Here is a 22,824-nt window from a genome sequence, read left to right on the forward strand (position 1 = left end):
TCAAACGTATTGTCACGTATAAAAAGAATTGTTGCGCACTACAGTTTTTTTGAAGCCCTACAATTTCCCCGTTTCGCGAATCTTTTGAAAGATTTGCAAATTTTTCAGCGAAACAGGACAGATTCGCTCATCCCTAGTCTTATACCATGAGTGCTTTGCGTTTATTTGCTATATATATATATATATATCCTACTAGCATATGACCTTGGGCAGGTGTAACAGGGGGGCCTGTGAATCTGTCCATTGTGACTGTCATTGGCTTTCATTTCTGTCATCTCTCCCCACTGCTGACAGGTGTTTTTCAACCCAGTTTAATACCACAAAGTCCTCCCGAGGAGGTCACGTCAAACCGTGGACTCACCTGGTTCTTCTGACGGTGTTCCACAGGATTGGTGTATAGCCGTGCATCGGAACAATAAATAGAAGAAGAATAAACTAACTGCTGAGCAACTTATTACAGTGAAGGATGGCCCCCTCAAACTTGCTGACTATTAACAGTACTGCGATATAAGTCAGATAAATTGAAACCCAGGGGTCTGGCATTTCAGGCGCTTAGCACTACACAACGTGCAGTTGATAGACTATTTTCATGTCATTCTACCAGCTATTTTCCCTTAGTGAGAAGCAATTCTTCTATACCCAGGCAGATCGATTAGGGTATAGTAAAACGTGTCGAAATAACTCTGTGAGACGTGCTCCTGAGTGGGGGATATGCTGGGAAATATTATATTCTACATTCTGGCTGTTAAAATTGCATTCAGATAACATGGTCTTATCTCCAATGGTTCTACTTTCCCTTGAAAAAATATCTTACCCGTAATGTTGCTTATATATATACAGGTGTGGGATCCCTTATCCAGAAACCCATTATCCAGAAAGCTCCGAATTACGGAAAACCCGTCTCCCATAGACTCCATTTTAATCAAATAATTTAGAATTTTAAAATTGATTTCCTTTTTCTCTGTAATAATAAAACAGTACCTGTACTTGATCCCAACTAAGATATAATTACCCCTTATTGGGGGCAGAACAGCCCTATTGGGTTTATTTAATGGTTAAATGATTCCCTTTTCTCTGTAGTAATAAAACAGTACCTGTACTTGATCCCAACTAAGATATAATTACCCCTTATTGGGGCAGAACAGCCCTATTGGGTTTATTTCATGGTTAAATGATTCCCTTTTCTCTGTAATAATAAAGCAGTACCTGTACTTGATCCCAACTAAGATATAATTACCCCTTATTGGGGCAGAACAATCCTATTGAGTTTAATTAATGTTTTACTGATTTTGTAGTAGACTTAAGGTATGGCAATCCGGAATACCCTTGGTCCCGAGCATTCTGGATAACGGGTCCAATACCTGTAATACACATTGTCCCAGTCATCCAGCTGCTTCTGTGTCACATTTTTCCTAAACCTATTAAATAAGAGTAATATATTGAAGCAAAAACGAGATCAATATGGCAGTCACATCGTACGTGGTTATATTTCCTAATCAGCCAAGGAAGTCCGTTTCGGCTCCAGACTGAGTAAGATGAAATATGTTCCTGCGTCAGATGATTTTTCTTTTAAATTTTGATATATCGGATCTTTTTTTTTTTTTCCCGTAGGTTGGATTTTATTGAAGACGGTTAAACTGTAACAATGAGAGTGAGGATTAGAAGGAAGAGTAGCGGCGCCGTCGGGTTACTGTCCTGTTTTGAACCAGAAGGGGAACCCGCGGGCGAGCGCCACATCCAGACGCTCCAGATGTCGTAGGAATTTTGTAAACAGCTGTTGATAAAAGTAGAAAAAAAAGATAAATTATTAAGGGTTTCCCAGACCTAGGCTGTTAGTCGTGCTTTTACTTTGCAATATGGCAGTAGTTCTGATGATGTTCTTGCTATATAGGGACAGAGCCAACATATGGCCCCAGGCCCGGGTTTGTGGCAAGGCCTAGGCCTAGAGCAGCAGGCCTTTAGGGGTGACATTCTGCCTAGCTGCAGCCGCATTGGGTACGAAGCACTGGGGAATAGGGTTGCCACCTATCCGGTTTTGACCGGACAGCCCTTCCGAAAACCTCTTGCCCGGCTTCCCAACTTTGATAACATTGATGCAGCGATCGGCCAATCGCCAATCACTGCACCATTGCCCCATTATGTCACAGCCCCGCCTCTTCTTTGTTACGACCACACCGCCATGCTGTCACCCCCACCCCCTGCCTGGCTAACAAAGCCGACAAAGGTGACAACCCTACTGGGGAAGTTCTGTCCTACCCAATGCTCCGTACCCAAAATGTATGTATGTATATCTTTATTTATAAAGTGCTACTAGTAGAATACATTAATACAAACAGGGGGTTATTAAGATAATAATGGATAAATACAAAGTATAACAATAAATACAGATAAATACAAGATACAGTTGCAATAAGTTAAGAGTCAAAGACACAAGAGGATGGAGGTCCCTGCCCCGTAGAGCTTACAATCTATATGGGAGGGTAACTTACAGACACAAATAGGCAAATATAAGTGCTGTAGGTCACAGTGGGTGACACTACAATATAAGTGCCAGTTCCCAGATCAGGTGCTGAGCGAGTGCTCCAAAAGGGAGTCTTTAAGTTTAGTTTTAAAAAGACTGAGGGAGGATTCTCTCCGGAGGAAATCAGGGAGGGCATTCCCAATGTAAGGGGCAGCAGGGCAGAAAGGGATAAGGTGGGAAACAGCAGTAGTAGTGGGTTTGCAGAGGAAGGGGGTCAGGGTTGATGCGCAAAGACAGGGGTGAGGTTGACATGCAAAGATGGGGGCAGGGTTTATGCATGGAGACGGGGCCTAGGGGTGCCCTCTATGTAATTCCGGGCCTGTGTGGCCCCTGAGCAGCAACAATGCACAGATCCCCTCGTCAATGACCTATCTTCTAAAGCTGCCATCAAGGGGTGGGGAGGAGTTAGCGAGGGCAACTGCAAATCTTATAAAAATGTTTGTTTGTTTGTTTTTTTTGCAAAAAAGTCTTGCTTATATAGTAGACTGGTAAAATGGTTGCCCTTTTGCATGGCAGTCCCCTAGTAACTTAAACACTTAAGGGGGTCCTTATCTTAGAAGGGGTGTAAGTCTCTTTTCCTGGGTCAAAGTATGACCAATGTGTTTGGCCACTAGATGACAATGTATAATAATATATAAAGTAGAACACCATGTACTTAGGGTCCATTTTGTGTAGATGCCCAGCTGAGCAGGCTGGTTGGGACAACTGTGGAACCTAGTCCTAGATTTAGGTCTAGAGAGATCAGGATTTACTCTGTAATAGGTCACACTAGGTGTGACAGATAGCTAGAGCTAGCTAATGGAGCAGCTTTAGCTCCAACGAGTGGGATTAGAGATCCCAAGTTTACTCTTGCCCAGAGGTAGGGAACAAGTGTACAGCTCAGGACTAGATAGAGAAGTGCTTGGGTTCCACTAGGAAGGAGATTCCATAGCTCCAAGCTGGGAGTAACCCATTGTTCTTGTGTTACTGAATATTGTGCCTTGATTGACCCTGTGGGGATAGAGTTGTATTGACTAAGTATCGCAAGTACATACCTGACCTGTGCTATAAGTGGATCCTGCACTGTTTCTTGTTATTACTCCTTTGTGAATGTAGTTAAATAAACAGTTACCACTGGCGCCCTTCTTTGTGAGACTTATAGTTACTCTACACCCTGGCCTCCACCACATGCCTGAGAAAAGTATTGGGGTAACTTACAGGTTTGTGAGTACCAATTTATTATTAGCTTACACTTAGGGGCCGATTTACTAATCCACGAACGGATCGAAAGCGTCTGAATGCATTTTTTTTGTAATGATCGGTATTTTGCGATTTTTTTTGTCGCCGTCGTGACTTTTTGCGTAAATTGTCACGACTTTTTCGTAGCCGTTACGACTTGCGCGAATTGTCGCGACTTTTCGTAGACGTCGCAAAAAAATCGGAAAGGTTTGCCCGCCGTTTACTTGCGCTCAATACGTAAAAGTCGCGACAATCCGCGCAAGTCGTAACGGCTACGAAAAAGTCGCGACAATTTGCGCAAGTCGTAACGGCTACGAAAAAGTCTCGACAATTCACGAAAAAGTCACGGCGACGACAAAAAAATCGGAAAAAATACGAAAAAGTCACAAAATGTTCGTTCCCAATCCCTGTGGATCGGAGCCAATCGGCAGGAAGCTGACTCATAGTCTTACACACTGAGCATGTACACCGGTCTGGTTCTTGCTGCAGGAGTGAGGCATTATGGGAACTTTCTTTACAAAGCTCAGCGTTTTTTTTTTCCTATGAGGCTTCTGATCATCTGAACGGAAGAAATATGGGGAGACTTAAGGGCACTTGAGACAACTGAAGAAATGCCTGCAGCTTGAGATTAACTCTTTACTAGCCTTTCCTTCTCCCTTAAGGTCAACTAGAGTGAGATTTTGGGTGAATACATATTTGGTGTCCAAGATGTACTTGGAACTATGGCTGAATGAAAGACACAATGATAGTGTCCTATATCTTTATCTGTTATGAACTATATAGGGGGCCCTGGTCAAAGGTTGGATCTCCACGAAGCTGGCTGGAACTGTAAAAGTCAGACAACCACTGTTTTAACGACAATCCAACAATGCATTAAAGAAGACTCTATAGCAGTGGTTCCAAAACTGGTTTAATTACTGATACTTCAATATATTGCAAGTATCTGTTACTGTGGAATGAGCCTTCAGGGGTCCAAAAACCAAAGCTGAACTTCCAACATGGGCTTGGAACACATTTTATCTGATGCTGAATAAAGGGGTCATTTCATGCAATACCCTTCATAGAGGTTCTAACTACCCAATGCCGCTAAACCTTATCTTTGGAACAATATATTATAGCCTATTCTGGGCAGTTTTCCAAGTCCCCAGCTACAAAGCCCAAGTCGTACAATAGCCAACGAGCTGCAGGTAGTATTTCCCCTTTATACTCTGAATTTTCAGTTAAACTGTAAGTTATTTGCTTCTAAGTCTTTGTGATTAATTTGGTTAATACTGGTCTGTGTCTAAATGGAGCACAACCAGGTCTCTCTGGGGCTACTGGCAGACAATAACTACATCTGTTGGCTTGTGTGTTGAGTGGCAAAATTGCACTAATTAACTTGTTCAAAGCGAGATGGATTGCACTGGGTTGGGATTCTTTTCAGCTAATTACCGTTTTTTTCAGCAGGGGGTTACCTCTTAAGAGAGCCATTACATTTTTTTTTTCTTTCTGGTACATTGAACTGTATGTATAATTTAGCGGTTTTAAACACTGCTTTATACATAACGATCTAACGAGTTTACTATGTTGATTTATCCCACCGAACGCTATCATTACATTATTATTTGGAAAGACGTTCATCTCAGTTGAAGGCTTGGAATTGCACCTGTTTCATTGGGACATTGGGGGCTGCTAATATCTCACGCCAAGCTTTGTAAGAGCAAAACACTGCAGGCTGAATAATAGTCAGTAGGGGGTTAAATAAGCTAATTGGCCGGCTGTGATCTGTTTGACCCACAGGTCCCCAAGCTGCACCACCCTACCCATAACTATAACCTGTATCGTGTATCACTGGGCCATTGTATTAAAGGCTCCGAGCATGACAATATTTACACAAAAATTGTTGCACATAAGAAGTCACCTATTGACTCCAATGCATTTTGGCAAATTTTTCGCAGTTTCACTAATTTTTCAGCGAAGCGAAACAGATTCACTGTGCACTAATAAAGACTAATTGAAATGTTCCTTGAAATAGGTCATTTTATAACATACTACATCTTAACCTAAAGGTGAACCACCCCTTTAAAGGGCATGTCAACCCAAAAATAAAATGTCATTCCAAACAACTTGCCATTATACATTCATTACACATGTACAGCAGTTTCAAAGTTCTGTGTAAATATAATTTCTACTGAAAATTAAGCAGGTTTGGACAGGGATCAGTCAGGAATCAGACTCAGGATTGGTCAGGAATCGGACTCAGGCTCTTACTCAGGATCAGTCAGGATCAGACTCAGGATCGGTCAGGATCGGATTTAGGATCAGACTCAGGATCAGTCAGGATCGGACTCAGGATCGGTCAAGATCGGACTCAGGATCAGTCAGGATCGGACTCAGGATCAGTCAAGATCAGACACAGGATCAGCCAGGATCAGACTCAGGACCGGTCAGAAATCGGACTCAGAAATGGACTCAGGATCAGTCAGGATCGGACTCAGGATCAGTCAGGATCGGACTCAGGATCGGACTCAGGATCAGTCAGGATCAGACTCAGGATCAGTCAGGATCGGACTCAGGATCAGTCAGGATCGGACTCAGGATCGGTCTCAGGATCGTTCAAGATTGGACACAGGATCAGCCAGGATCAGACTCAGGACCGGTCAGGAATCGGACTCTGAAATGGACTCAGGATCAGTCAGGATCGGACTCAGGATCAGTCAGGATCGGACTCAGGATCAGTCAGGATTGGACTCAGGATCAGCCAGGATCGGACTCAGGATCGGTCTCAGGATCGGTCTCAGGATCGTTCAAGATTGGACACAGGATCAGTCAGGATCAGACTCAGGATCGGTCATGAATCGGACTCAGGATTGGACACTGGATCAGCCAGGATCAGACTCAGGACCGGTCAGGAATCGGACTCTGAAATGGACTCAGGATCAGTCAGGATCGGACTCAGGATCAGTCAGGATCGGACTCAGGATCAGTCAGGATCGGACTCAGGATCAGTCAGGATCGGACTCAGGATCAGTCAGGATCGGACTCAGGATCAGTCAGGATCGGACTCAGGATCAGTCAGGATCGGACTCAGGATCAGTCAGGATCGGACTCAGGATAAGTCAGGATCGGACTCAGGATCAGTCAGGATTGGACTCAGGATCAGTCAGGATCGGTCTCAGGATCGGTCTCAGGATCGGACTCAGGATCAGTCAGGATCGGACTCAGGATCAGTCAGGATCGGACTCAGGATCAGTCAGGATCGGTCTCAGGATCGGTCTCAGGATCGTTCAAGATTGGACACAGGATCAGTCAGGATCGGACTCAGGATCGTTCAAGATTGGACACAGGATCAGTCAGGATCGGACTCAGGATCGGTCATGAATCGGACTCAGGATTGGACTCAGGATCAGTCAGGATTGGACTCAGAATTGGTGAGGATCGGAATCAGGATCAGTCAAGATCGGACTCAGGATCAGTCAAGATCGGACTCAGGATCAGTCAAGATCGGACTCAGGATCGGACTCATCGTTTTGGCCATTTCTACTCTTTGCCCTGGTGGCTCTGACTTTTGAAGCCAAATAAGAAGGTACCTGGATTATCTTTTTCACAGAGATTTAATGCATTTCCTTCCAGTGCTGCACAGGAGCTGTCTCGCAGGAATATGTTCAAATTCCTAGTAATTAATTACAACTCACGAGACTGTTCCACATATAAGAATTTGTTAAAACTCTTACTTTTAATTATATCCAGAAGCAGGTGAATAAGAATGAGTAGGTCCCAATACCCTGGTGCCTCACAACTTCAGGACTCAAGCAAATATATATTGTAATTTAGAAACAGGGACTTCTTTACCCCACTGGAACAGTGTAAAATCCCAGAGAACATTCTTGCCTTACATTAAAAGGATTTTTTTTTCAAAACCCATCAGTTAATAGAGCTCTTCCAGCAGAATCCTGCATTGTAATCTGTTTTTCCCATGGGGCTAGCCATATTCTTCATTTCCCAGGGTGCCACAGCCATGTGACCTGTGATCTGATAAACTTCACTCACACTTTACTGCTGCGCTGCAAGTTGGAGTGATATCCCGCCCCCTCCCAGCAGCCGATCAGCAGAACAATGGGAAGGGAGCAAGATAGCAGCTCCCAGTAGGTATCAGAATAGCACTCAATAGTAAGAAATCCAAGTCCGGCTTGGGACTCCTCCAGTTACATGGGAGTAGGAGAAACAATAGGTTAGCTGAAAGCAGTTCTAATGTGTAGCGCTGGCTCCTTCTGAAAGCTCAGACTCAGGCACACTTTACTGCTGCGCTGCAAGTTGGAGTGATATCCCCCCCCCCCCCCAGCAGCCGATCAGCAGAACAATGGGAAGGGAGCAAGATAGCAGCTCCCAGTAGGTATCAGAATAGCACTCAATAGTAAGAAATCCAAGTCCGGCTTGGGACTCCTCCAGTTACATGGGAGTAGGAGAAACAATAGGTTAGCTGAAAGCAGTTCTAATGTGTAGCGCTGGCTCCTTCTGAAAGCTCAGACTCAGGCACACTTTACTGCTGCGCTGCAAGTTGGAGTGATATCCCCCCCCCCCCCAGCAGCCGATCAGCAGAACAATGGGAAGGGAGCAAGATAGCAGCTCCCAGTAGGTATCAGAATAGCACTCAATAGTAAGAAATCCAAGTCCGGCTTGGGACTCCTCCAGTTACATGGGAGTAGGAGAAACAATAGGTTAGCTGAAAGCAGTTCTAATGTGTAGCGCCGGCTCCTTCTGAAGCTCAGACTCAGGCACACTTTACTGCTGTGCTGCAAGTTGGAGTGATATCCCCCCCCCCCCCAGCAGCCGATCAGCAGAACAATGGGAAGGGAGCAAGATAGCAGCTCCCAGTAGGTATCAGAATAGCACTCAATAGTAAGAAATCCAAGTCCGGCTTGGGACTCCTCCAGTTACATGGGAGTAGGAGAAACAATAGGTTAGCTGAAAGCAGTTCTAATGTGTAGCGCCGGCTCCTTCTGAAGCTCAGACTCAGGCACACTTTACTGCTGTGCTGCAAGTTGGAGTGATATCCCCCCCCCCCAGCAGCCGATCAGCAGAACAATGGGAAGGGAGCAAGATAGCAGCTCCCAGTAGGTATCAGAATAGCACTCAATAGTAAGAAATCCAAGTCCGGCTTGGGACTCCTCCAGTTACATGGGAGTAGGAGAAACAATAGGTTAGCTGAAAGCAGTTCTAATGGGTAGCGCTGGCTGAAAGCTCAGACTCAGGCACAAAGCACTAAGATGGCGCCTACACACCAATATTACAGCTACAAACTACAAATATTTAGCAGTTGGAAGAAAACTAACATAAAGAAAATGAAATTAATAAAACGGTACTGGTTTATTTACAAGTTCAATAATGTTCCAAAAGTGTCGATGTGGGGCCTTGGGACCTTTGTGCTCCCATAATACAACCCAGACGCCCCACAGCCTAATGACTATTAATTAAGCTGATTAATAAATAATAACATAATGTTGTGAGGATTAATGTTCTAGTGGCCGGAGGGATTCTCGGTGCATAGGCAGAAATTAAATACCCCTATGTTCACTGGTGTATGCTCACAATGGTGCACTAGTGAGTTCCACTGCTTCCATCTTGGATTTCCTGGGCTTTGCTCTAAATGCTTTTTGTTGATTTGGGGTTCCCGTTATTTTCTGTATATTAAAGAACAACTAGAGATTAAATATGTATAAAAATACTGTATTTTATATACTGAACTTACGGTACCAGCCCAGAGGTTCAACAGCCCTATAGCAGTAACAATCCAGGCCTTCCTTATTGTCCCCAGCAGCTCCCCATCTTGGATCTTGTAAGGCCGTCTTGTGTGTGTCAGTGGCACTGCACGTGCTCAGTGGGCTCTGGGCTGCCATTGGGAAGGTAAGCTTAGGGATTGCTGCAAATGATCAAGCAGAATATGTCATCAATACGTGCAGCTGGTAGCATTTGCAGGTCACATGTTTAAAAACAAGCTTCTTATTGGTTTCTATGGGTTACTGCTCCTGGGCAAACTTAGTGCCTTTTATTACATTTGGGGGTTTGTATGTTATAGAATGGCTAATTCTTAGCAACTTTTCATCATCTGGACTTCATTTCTTTTTAACGTTCTTGAATTATTTGCCTTCCTCTTCTGGCTCTTTCCAGTTTTCAAAGGGGGAGTCACTGACCCCCTATTGCTCTGTGAGGCTACAATTGTATTATTATTGTTACTTATCTTTTTTTATTCAGGCCCTCCTGTATTCATATTCCTGTTCCTCCTGGTTGCTAGGCTAAATTGGGCCCTAGCAACCAGACAGATGCTGAAATTCCAAACTGGAGAGCTGTTGAACAAAAAGCTAAAAAAAATGCAAAAACAAATAATAAAAAATGAAGACCAACTGCAAATTGTCTCAAAATAGCACTCTCTGCATCATACTAAAAGTTAACTGAACGGTGAAAACCCCCTTAAGCTCTAGTTTTTATTTTAGCACATTATAGCCTATCCTATTCCTAGCCATTTTGTAATTGGTCTTGATTATTTATTATAGGTGTTTTTCATATATTTCCTTTTCTGCCTCTTTCCAGCTTTCAAATGGGGGTCAGTGACCCCAGCACACAAGTATCTATTGCTCTGTGAGGCTCCAGTTTTTATTGTTATTGTTTTTGATATATTACTTATCTTTCCAGGGTCGGACTAGGCCGCTGGGACACCGGGAAAAATCCCGGTGGGCCCCGGCCCTAGTGGGCCCCAGTGGCCCAGTCCGACCTTTGCCGGCGCTCCCCCTACTGACTGTTCCTCGCCGACGTGTTTAATTTATACGCGCTCGGGGAGGACGTCAGGCGGGGGCCCTGCGGGGGGGTTAGGGGGGCCCCTGGGGGGGGTTAGGGGACGCGGCTGGGGCACCTGCAGAGCCCCTGGGGCGGGAGCCCCGGTGGGCCCTGCACCCCCCAGTCCGACCCTGTATCTTTCTATTTATTCTTTCTCCTTTTCATATCTCAGTCTCTCACTCCAATCCACTGCCTGGTTGCTAGGGCAAATACGACCTTAGCAACCAGATAGTGGCTGAAATACCAAACAGGAGAACTACTGAACATAAAGATAATAATAAACAAAGGCCAGTTGCTAATGGTCTCACTGTCTGCATCGCAGTAAAAGTGGAACCGCCCCTTTAAAGGGGAAACACGGGATAGAAAAACAGCCTTTATTGTACAAATCTTTCCATTTGTTATTTTTTTTTGCTGTTAAATGCAGATATTGGGGCAACAAAAGGACACGGAACCAATTTTTTTACCCAGTGACAATTGCTGCTGCGCTAGGCCAGTTATAATGGTGGGAGAATGTTATCAGCACTTTAATAGAAGGAAGCCTGGTTATAATAATTATTGCTAATTTATACATGGAGAAGCTGCACGAGGTATTACTAATATTTTTGTTGGATTTCTCCATGCAGTATATATATATATATATATTTCTATGGTATCAGATGTAATTTTTGCAGAGTCCTACCTTTCCGTATCTTTACACCGTAGCACTTACTGGGCACTTATTCACTGTAATATTATTACATAAAGCCTAATTGCTGGCTGGCTAATCAGCAGCACTCGGAAATGTAATCTCGCAAATGATGCAATTACATCCGCCGTACAAACTTGCTGCTGCTGCTATTTTACACTTATTTTACACTCGCGCTCAGTATGAAGTTACCCAGCTGAAAAATCGCAGACACGGATGCAATTAGTAGGGCTGCGCTCATTTCAGACTTAAATACAATCAATGAGAAGTCGGCGCAGACCCTGCTAATTGCATTTTGTATGGCGGTTGCAGAAAACTGGGGGGGGGGGGGATTATAGGATTCCCCTGTACTAAGCACAATTCAGCAGGAACAGCCCCCTAAGTTTGCTCATAGCCTGTACAGAGAGATACCATACAACTATGGCAGCATAGGGATTCCCCTGTACTAAGCACAATTCAGCAGGAACAGCCTCCTATGTTTGCTCGTAGCCTGTACAGAGAGATACCATAAAACTATGGCACATAGGGATTCTCCTGTACTAAGCACAATTCAGCAGGAACAGCCCTCTAAGTTTGCTCATAGCCTGTACAGAGAGATACCATAAAACTATGGCAGCATAGGGATTCCCCTGTACTAAGCACAATTCAGCAGGAACAGCCCCCTAAGTTTGCTCATAGCCTGTACAGAGAGATACCATAAAACTATGGCAGCATAGGGATTCCCCTGTACTAAGCACAATTCAGCAGGAACAGCCCCCTAAGTTTGCTCATAGCCTGTACAGAGAGATACCATAAAACTATGGCACATAGGGATTCCCCTGTACTAAGCACAATTCAGCAGGAACAGCCCCCTAAGTTTGCTCATAGCCTGTACAGAGAGATACCATAAAACTATGGCACATAGGGATTCCCCTGTACTAAGCACAATTCAGCAGGAACAGCCCCCTAAGTTTGCTCATAGCCTGTACAGAGAGATACCATAAAACTATGGCAGCATAGGGATTCCCCTGTACTAAGCACAATTCAGCAGGAACAGCCCCCTAAGTTTGCTCATAGCCTTTACAGAGAGATCCCATAAAACTATGGCACATAGGGATTCCACTGTACTAAGCACAATTCAGCAGGAACAGCCCCCTAAGTTTGCTCATAGCCTGTACAGAGAGATACCATAAAACTATGGCAGCATAGGGATTCCCCTGTACTAAGCACAATTCAGCAGGAACAGCCCCCTAAGTTTGCTCATAGCCTGTACAGAGAGATACCATAAAACTATGGCACATAGGGATTCCCCTGTACTAAGCACAATTCAGCAGGAACAGCCCCCTAAGTTTGCTCATAGCCTGTACAGAGAGATACCATAAAACTATGGCACATAGGGATTCCCCTGTACTAGGCACAATTCAGCAGGAACAGCCCCCTAAGTTTGCTCATAGCCTGTACAGAGAGATCCCATAAAACTATGGCAGCATAGGGATTCCCCTGTACTAAGCACAATTCAGCAGGAACAGCCCCCTAAGTTTGCTCATAGCCTGTACAGAGAGATACCATAAAACTATGGCACATAGGGATTCCCCTGTACTAAGCACAATTCAGCAGGAACAGCCCCCTAAGTTTGCTCATAGCCTGTACAGAGAGATACCATAAAACTATGGCACCAGGCTGGTGCTCCATCTGCCTTTTTCCTTAAAGGTTTCAAATGAAAAGGCAAATGATGGAAGCGATTTATTTTACTGATATATTTTGGTAAGAAGCCAATTATACAAACCGTTTACCATTTTCCGGGTGGAATTCTGTTGCCTTAAACGTCGTCGAGGCAAACGTGTTGGAGAAATCAATTACTCCCAGCACCTCAGAGGCATTCGCAACATTTCCAGTAAATCTACCATTTAATTTCTGGATATTGTTCCCCAGCCGACTGACAGCTTTAAAGTCAAAACAGGTTAATTTAACAGCAGCTTAAACTAACAAAACCCACACGTGACTATTCTGCGCGGAAAGGGCCCGGCTTATGGGGTTTTCATTTTTTGTAAGCAACAAATAATTAAAAGTCAATACGAGGAATCACAGAGGGGCAGGATTGTTGGTGCCCTGACTCTTTATCACGAATCTCTGTTATAAAACAATGGGTAATTTCTAAAGTTGTTTGCTTTTAACTTTATCTTCCGAAGTGTCCTTTCTATTACTAAAATAAATTCATATTATCCCAGCCTGCAGATAAACATCCGCCAGTTGGTTCATTGGGAGGTTATGTTGCTGACTCGAGGGGGCCGGGGAGTGCTATTCAGGGGAGATAAATTGCAGTTTACTCCGGCAGGTCTCCACTACCTTGTTCAGAAATGAGTTTAGGCCCATTGGGAATAACTGTCATTTCCAAACAGACAAGGAAACCTTAATAGGCTGGGTCCGTTTCACCCAGACGCACGCGGAAAGAAAACATTAGCAAAAAGAGTCTGCAACAAAGTAGAAACACCGGCAGGTTTTGGCCTATTGGATTCAATAGAGACCCTCACTCATGGGGGCCCCGCACCAGGGTGAATAAGCCCATAAAGCTGCCCAGCCCCAACAACAATTGCCCAGTAACGCTGGGACATTAAACACAAAGTGGGCACTGCATTCATACTGATACCCCAGGGTACCCACTGTCTGTCACCGTGTAGGGCAGGGGTCCCCAACCTTTCTTACTCGTGAGCCGCAGTCAAATGTAGAAAGACTTGGAGAGCAACACAAGCACCATAAAAGTTCATGGAGGAGCCAAATAAGGGCTGTGATTGGCTATTAGGCAGCCTCTATGCACACTATCAGCTTACAGGGGCTTTATTTGGTAGCAAATCTTGTTTTTATTCAACCAAAACTTGCCCCCAAGTCAAGAATTCAAAAATAACTCCCTGGTTTGGGGGCACTGAGAGCAACACCCAAGGGGTTGGGGAGCAACATGTTACCCCCGAGCCACTGGTTGGGGATCAGTGGTGTATAGTGTGCCTGATGGGCCAATAATCACTGTCTCACACTGTATATAGTATGCTTGGTGTGCCAGTGCCCAGTGCTCAGGGGGCCACATTGTGCCATGAAATGTTGGGGGCCAATGGAACAAGAGAGAGAGAGAAGTGAAAAGGCAGGGTTACACCATCAGGCACAGAGCGAGAGGCGGGGACTATTTGCCCACCCAGCCCTGGAACCCTTTGCCAGTTGGCAACACCTTGTGCCAATTGGGCCCCACAGTTTATAAGACGGACCCTGAACACCAGTGCCTAAACCTTCCCCCATATGCACATTGGCTGCTAATATAGAAAATGATGATTTCAGGGAAGTTTAATAAACCAAATGGCAAGTTGGCTTTCACTTCTTATTATAGTAAATTTGATGAAAGGAGATTCAAAAGGCCCACATTTTATAATTCATGTTGGTGATACTTTTTATAAACAGTAGGGCTCATTAATAAATCAACAAAACTATGTGCATGAGTTGCATCCATGCGTTTGGTCGAGGCTGCTTTAATAAACTGAATGCAGGGTGCATAGTAAAGGCTACACAGGGATGCAGGGAAGCCCTGGAGATAACAATTTAGGGCCGTGACAAACGGGGAGATTAGTCGTGCCGAGGCAACTTTGGCGACTTCGGCAAATCTTGGTGCCACGTATGCCATCTCACCAGCGATTAACATTCTAGCCGGTGGGATGGCATTGTGGGGAGATTAGTCACCCGTGACAATGGAGATTTGTTGCGTGGCAACTAATCTCCCTGCGTGTCATGGCCCTTACTTGGAGGGTTGCCATTAGGGATATCTCCAAGTGATCTGAATATTAATCTGTCAAAAAGTTATCACTATTGGTAAGTACCACTGGTGCCCATTTACTGTCTCTACCTGAGAAATATAGTTCTATACCACGGTACCTCTGAAATAGGTGAGGGCCCATACTTGAAGACTAAGGGGCACAGTTATGAATGCTCGTACCCAAAACCACACGAGCGTTCCCAAACTCTCCCGTGGTTCTTTCATCCAATTAGCCCAATTAGAGTCAGGTTTTTCTTTTCCCCGACCAAAAAATAAAAAGCATGGCAGGTTTTAGGTTCTGAGCTTTTTATTCTTTGGTCCAGAAAAAGAAAAACCTGATTTGGTGGTTTTTGGGATACGAATGCTTGAGCCCAAAGTGTTCATAAATGTTCCCCTAAGAGTCACGTGCATAATTTACCGGTAAAGGGGATAGTCCCTAAAGCAGTAAGTAACTATCACCTTACACAAGGAAGGGCTGTGCCAATGGATGCCCACTTTCCCTCAAGTATGCAGTGCAAGGTAGTGTTAGTGGAGAGACAGGTCCGACTCTCTGCTCTCTGTTCCAGGCTTCAAAGACTTGTCAACCACCCCAGTGAGTGTAATAATCAACGAGGGGCAGCCAAGGTGCATTGTGGCCAAAAACATGGAATTCTCTTAATGTTTTTTCCATCTTATTCCCACTCCGGATAAACAAGCCCTCTAGTCTGTTGTGCTGGGCAAGCAGAGTGGAACAGTCTCAGAACATAGCATCATTTTGTGATAGTGGTTGTGAATTAAAAGCAAGAAGGGCCCTTTTTCAAGTTGCCATAAGCTAGGTAAGATATGATATGCAATTAATTTAGGAACTCAGAATCAAGTGGATTCAGGCTTTTTACTGATTTGGGCTCGGGAGTTTAGCATTTATAGTAACCACTAGAATCCAAAAGATGGAAAATGAGTTCACATATGAATAAATTTAGCATAAACTAAACCACAATGTAGTCAGAGAATATGTAGGAACATAGATTCATAGGTTTAGAGCAAATGTATCCCCAGCATAGAGGCCAAGGTTTAATGGCAATTAACAATTGCCTCTCATAAGGGGGGGTTCTATTGTAAGAATAAAAAGAGGGGCTAGCATAGAGGGAGAGAAACGAGGGAAAAGATGAAAGTAGAAACATTGTTTTAAAGAGCCTTAAGGTGGCCATACACGTGGCGATCTGACGATCTTTTGTGCGACCATTGGTCGCACGAAACACCGTCAGATCCGCGACACCGTTCAGGGCTGAAACAGCAGATAAGGAGGTAGAAACAATAGGATTTCTACCTCCTTATGCCGATTCAGCCCTGACGGCAGATTTTAAACCGGTCCGATCGGCGAGTCGACCGATATCAGCAGCTTCCTGTGATATTGGTCGACTCGCCGACATGCCATACACGCACTGAATATCGTACGAAACGAGGTTTCGTACGATATTATCGGTGCGTGTATGGCCAGCTTTATATGCAGAATGCTTGTGTGTGACAGATCTCCTTAATCTTCTGTGTAATTAAATAGACAATAAGTAGCACAGAGCAGAAGGAGATATAGGCAAACCAAAGGGCATGCATCCCAGCAAAGTCAATGTTATCTACAACCATGGGCAGCAACACATGACTGGTCTAGAAATCCCATAATAGGCAGGAAACCCTTTTCTAGCGATGATGATAAGATGTTCACAAAAGGACAAATTCTGTACAGAGGAATATGTAAAAACATTATTGATTAGGGGCTGGATCATGATCTACGAGGAAATTGCATACAATTCTTTCTATATGGGTCAAAAGGAGAATTAATGGTCAAGTTAAAATTTGTTAGTGGCTTTTTAGGAAAGGTTATAACGAGGCAAATCCTTTTCTACAATGTAAATTGAGCAAAATAAGGGACTATTTTCACTATTCACCATTCATGCTAATAACCAGCCCTTGTTATCAGCGATGGGGGTGGTTTATACCACAAGAGATTAATAAGACAAGGCCAAAGCTAAAAAAAAGGTTACTGTTGTATTGACTATAGGATCTCAATGAAGTGAGAACTTTAGAAGGTCCATGAGTGGAAATCAATTCCCGGCCTGTGCCCTTTATGCCGGGCAAAACTAAACACACGGTTATGCTGAATTATCATTTATTAATGGAGATCCAATCATTTTTTGTAAGTGCTGTACCTGGAGTGGGGGGTTCAGACAAAAACATACAAAAGCAAAGACTAGGGCCATAAATAAAACACAGGCAAATAACACTAAAGCACACAAAGCACTGGATTCTGTATAGTGCAAACAGAAACATGAGGTGAGATATGGTCGGGCACGGCCCTATGGTTTCTACTGGCTCGGGAATTAAAGTGGGTGAAAAATGGAGAAAATTTCCTTCACTAGTTTGTGTTCAGTAAAGGACATTGTAGGGTTGAATAGGGCCCATCAGAGAACTACAGGAAATAAATATTTATTTTATTTCATGCAGGAGTGCAAAGTGCTAAATATCACAACTCACCATTTACCCACAGTGCTATTCTCATTCTCGTGACTCCAGTGGGATTGTGTCCACACAATTAGATGAAACATAGAGAAAGGACTTGCATTTAGAAGCCCATAAACCAGTAAGCGCTTACAGGCACAACATGCAAAGGAGGCCCTGTTGTTAGGCACACCAGGAGGTCATAAGAAGCGCCAGTCGCTAGTTCTCGTTGTGCCTTATGCTAAAGGTGCCCATACACCTTAAGATCCGCTCCATTGCCGATGTCGCCAAGCAAGCGGATCTTCTCCCGATATCCCCCACCTACGAGTGGCCGATATCGGGAGAATCCAGGCTAATTCGATCGTTTGGCCCTGGGGCCCTGAGCCGATGCATTCCCTGATCCGACTAGATTTTTTAACCTGCCCAATCGATATCTGCCCGATTTCAGGCCAGATATCGGTTGGGCAGGCCTGTCAGTAGTGCCCATACACGGGCCGATTAGCTGCCAATTCGGTCTAAAGGACAGGGCACTTAGTCATAGGCTATCTAGTTAATCAAACATTGTCTCAGCCATGTTCTAACAATATTGTCCATCAAGTTGAATATCTAGATGTTCCTGGACCACAGAGCTATGCTGTGTAGCAACCCCCCATGTTTCTGTATTACCCCCACACTCATTTGGGTGGCCATAAATACCAAGAAATCATTGCAGATGCCTACAGCCTTTGGCTCACTTGTACATCGCTTAGAAGTGTTGACTGTCTGAAATCGCTTCATGAACAGAGGCTTGATTTGCCCTTTAATGCCTCCACTGCAACTACCAGATTGCACTCATGATTTACTATTTATTATACAGTTACTTTCAATACTGTGCTCCTTAATAAGCAGCATGACCTTACATGAAACAAACGGCCTAGGCCCATTCAGGTCAATAGCTCATTTCCAGTTATTTCGGTTTCTGCAAGTGATAGGGAGGCAAAAGGGCGCGCATGTTGGAAACTGCAAACTGGAAGCTCTCTGCGGACCAAATGCTGAGACATAAAAGCGTGAAGGAATAATCATTTTTATTATATAGTTTGGCGTGTTCATTTCCAGAGAAAGGGAAAATGTGTCCCAAATGATCAGTTCTCTCGATCCCCCCCGCTGCCGGGAATGAGGTTATTTCCTTGGTCTTTACACAGAGGCTTGTTTATGGCTTGACTGTCACATTGCTTTAATGAAAAGAAGGCATTCTCAGATTGTTAACAACACACTAAATGTGCATGGTGTTATGCCGGGTGCGACTTGAAATGCAGGTGTAGTGTAAGGTCAGCCCTTAATGTGTCCGTCCGACATCCCATGCATAAATCTGACAGTTTAACCTGCTTGCCACAGGCCGTTACATCCACCTAAGCTTATTATTTATATGACAGCAGCACAGAATTGTTAACATGGAAAAATGACACCGTTACATACTGTAGGTTCCTTTGCCTTGCCTATTTGTCTCCGTAAGTCCATTATCAGCTGGTTAAATAGTAAATAATGGCATAACTAGAAGATATTGATGCTCCTTCATCAATGGGTAGTCCTGGGCCTGGTGTGAAATTGTGCCCATTAAAAATGTACCAATATTCCCATAGGAGTGTGATGCCCTTTTGTGCCAAAAGTGCACTCCATTGCAAGGGCGCCCTATACTTAGCAGCTGTCTTGGCCTTCCCTTACTATGTTCCCTGTTGAAAGCAGGATCAGGAGGTCTCTTTCCAGATTCTCCAATAAGAATGTGCAAAAGATTAACAGCTAGCAGTACCTTCACCAAGAACCCCATCACCCACCAATGGAACCTTGTCCCAACTACTCAGAGGATCACTTGATAAACCAGGTATCCAACTTCTGATTAACTGTAACCCAAGAACTGAACCCTGTCAACAGGGCACTATGGCACTGGTTTTCTTTAGTAGTAGTAGTAGTAGGGATCTCTGGTAGCCTGGGTGCTGTACAGCCTGCTGAGTTTTTCTATTGTGCTTGGTTATAAAGGGATTTAATAACGGCCTTTAGCAGCAAACACATAAACAACCTCGTCTTGGCCCTTCTTCTGTATTTGACATGATGCAGTTTTTTCTCTAATTCCAAACTGTGATCACATAAGGAAAGTACCATGTAAACATGTAGACCTGGTAGACTTACCTCTGTGGCAATGGAAGTATCCAACAAAGGCTGGAAGAGTAATGGTTAGGTGCTTGGGTTCTAAAAGCAAGAGTTTCCATTCCTTTAGTGCCAATTACCAAAGTAGTAGATGAAATACAAACAACATAAGGCAAAATGAGACAAGACAATTTTAAGGGAGAATATACATACATGTATGTATGTATATACATGTATATACATCAGATGAATGTTTTGCAGATAACAGATTATCATCATTACTCTTAACCTAATAGAGATAGGATAGAGCAGGATCCCCAACATTTTTTCCTTGTGAGCCACACTTAAATGTAAAAAGTGTAGGGGAGCCACACAAGCATGAGAAAAGTCCTTTGGAGATGCCAAATAAGGGCTGTGATTGGCTATTTGGTAGCCCCATGTGGCCTGCTGGCCTGCAGGAGACTGTGCTTAGAGTAAAACTGTGTCTCTGTGCTTCCAAAACTTGTCTCCAAGTCAGAAATGTAAAAATGGCACCTACTGTGTGGCCACTGGGAGCAACTTCAAAGGGGGTGATGAGTAACATGTTGCCCCCAAGCTAATGGGATAGAGGAAAGAGAGGTGGTTCAATTGCATGAACCTAACCTCCAAGTCAACATTTTTAGGGGGCTGGAAAGTCTCCTTAGAAATGAATGCAAATATTACTACAATATGTCTCTTATTGTGTCCCCACCAGATCACTTATGAAACAGCCGAGTGATGGAGGACACCCTATTTTTAAAAGTCTTGTGGCAGCTTAGTTATGCAGAGAAACCTCTCCAATCAGATGCTTTGTGCATACAGCGCCTTTTTTTCTCTACTTTTTGTCTTTGAGCTAAAGTCCAAAGCCAAGCCGAGGAGTTCTGGTACTTAAGACAAGGATGGCAAACCCCACAAGGGCAGCTGCAGGAGAACACAATGCAGCAGAAGACAATCAGAAGGTGGATTTAGGCAAATACCTCTAATTACCAACCTTAAGATATATATGATATTATTCTTGTTCAAGGTGTCATCCAAGCCCACCTTAAAGTCATTAATAGAATCTGGCATCATCTGGCAGGGCTTCCACAACCTCACTGCCCTTGCCATGAAGAAACATGGTTGACAGTAAATTGAAGATGGACAGTAAAAGGGCTATTCAAACCTACAAACATTCTCTGGAACTACAACCCTTTCCTGGTGGCACCCTACGCACAGGGTCAGACTGGGCCGCCAGTACACTGGGAAAAAACCTGATGGGCCCCGGCGGCCCAGACCCGATCACTCTTTCCGCTTCCCTGGCCAACGATGTCCTCCTCTGATGTATTTCTTTTATTGGCGCTTCGGGGAGGATGTCGGGTGGGTGCCCCTGCATGGATTTGGGGGGGGGGGGCGCGGCGGGGCCCCCTGCAGGGCTGCGGGGGGGGGCCTGCACCCGCCCCCCCAGGCTGACCCTGCCTACACAGCCTGCTTAACCCTAGTTCTGGCCCTGAAGAAGACATGATACCAAAGCAGTTCTTGTCCCGATGGTTCTTTTTGCAAGTGCGTTCCTATTAGTGACTCTCCAATTGCTACAGAAGCTGTTGAAGAAAAAGAGACTTTTATAACCTCGCCTTGTCAAAATCATAGGAGAATAAATAATAAAATGCTCAGGAGGAGAGCACTTTATGCATTGATTGTTGTCGGAGCTGTCACTGAATATGAGTATTTTAAAGCCTCCTTTTCTCCAAACTGGAGTAGGATCAGAGGAAATTGCAGAAAGGTTCAAGGGAGGGTTGTACTAGATGGATATTTTGCTGTAGGAATATACAGCATCTGTTGTGCAAGGGTCTGTATTTAAAGTATACTTATTATATATATATGTTAGGGCTGCCTTATAGCAGGATCTATAATTATATTAATGCTTCTAAAAGTGTTTATTTGCCTTAAAATCTCCATATCAGCCCTAATATTGACCGAAGGGCAACAGTGCAAAGCCAGATGTATTGTTTTACCAAAAAAAAAAAAAAAAATGGGGCGGGTTATGAACTATGTAATATTGATTTTAATTCAGGCATTTAAATTTGCTGCGCGCATTGCTTTCTTTATTGAAGAATTGATTTCATTAAAGCAGGAGTCCCTGTAAAAATAGATTGCTTTCATTGAATTTACAATGACGTGATTAAAAGGCATGGCTCCTATTAAACACGAAAAGAGAGAAAAAGCTAATGTTGTTTTTCTCTCGGCACAAAAGCTGCGGAATTTCAGAGCGAAAAAAGGGGAAAATTGATATAAACGCCATTTGTCAGGTTCAGCTCGGAATAATATTTGTCATTGCTCTGGTTTTAAAGCTGCGGCACGACATTCTCAAGGCAATAAGGGACTGTCCAGGTGGTTATGTATTTGTTTCTTTTATCTATCTACAGGGTCGGACTGGGCCGTTGGGGTATTGGAAAAAAACCCGGTGGGCCCCAGCAGCCCAGACCCGATCCCTGTTGGCGCTTCCTCCCCTGGCGCATTGAAAGTAAGTTTCACTTATGCTCGTGCTCAGGGGAGGACGTCGGGTGGGTGGCCCCTGTGGGGGGTTAGGGGGGCATGGCGGGGGCACCTTGGGGGGTGCGGGCCCTGCAACCCCCACTACAACCCTGTCTATTTAACTATCTCTCATCTATCTATCTATCTATCTATCTATCTATCTATCTATCTCTCTATCTCTCTGTCTCATGTATCAATCTATCTATCATTTATCTATCTCTCTGTCTCATGTATCTATCTATCTATCATCTATCTATCTATCTATCTATCTATCGATCTATATCTATCTGTCTCATGTATGTATCTATCTAATATCTATCTATTTATCTATCATCTATCTATCTATCTATCTATCTATCTATCTATCTATCATCTATCTATCATTTAGCTATCTCTATCTATCTGTCTCATGTATGTATGTATGTATGTATCTATCTATCTATTTAATATCTATCTATCTATTATCTATCTATCTATCTATCATCTATCTATCTATCTATCTATCTATCGATCTATATCTATCTGTCTCATGTATGTATCTATCTAATATCTATCTATTTATCTATCATCTATCTATCTATCTATCTATCTATCTATCATTTAGCTATCTCTATCTATCTGTCTCATGTATGTATGTATGTATGTATGTATGTGTAACGCTTTTCTGACCCAATTTACCAAACCCAGGCTAGTAGT

This window comes from Xenopus tropicalis, chromosome 4 (assembly GCF_000004195.4).
Source record: "Xenopus tropicalis strain Nigerian chromosome 4, UCB_Xtro_10.0, whole genome shotgun sequence".
NCBI lineage: Eukaryota > Metazoa > Chordata > Amphibia > Anura > Pipidae > Xenopus > Xenopus tropicalis.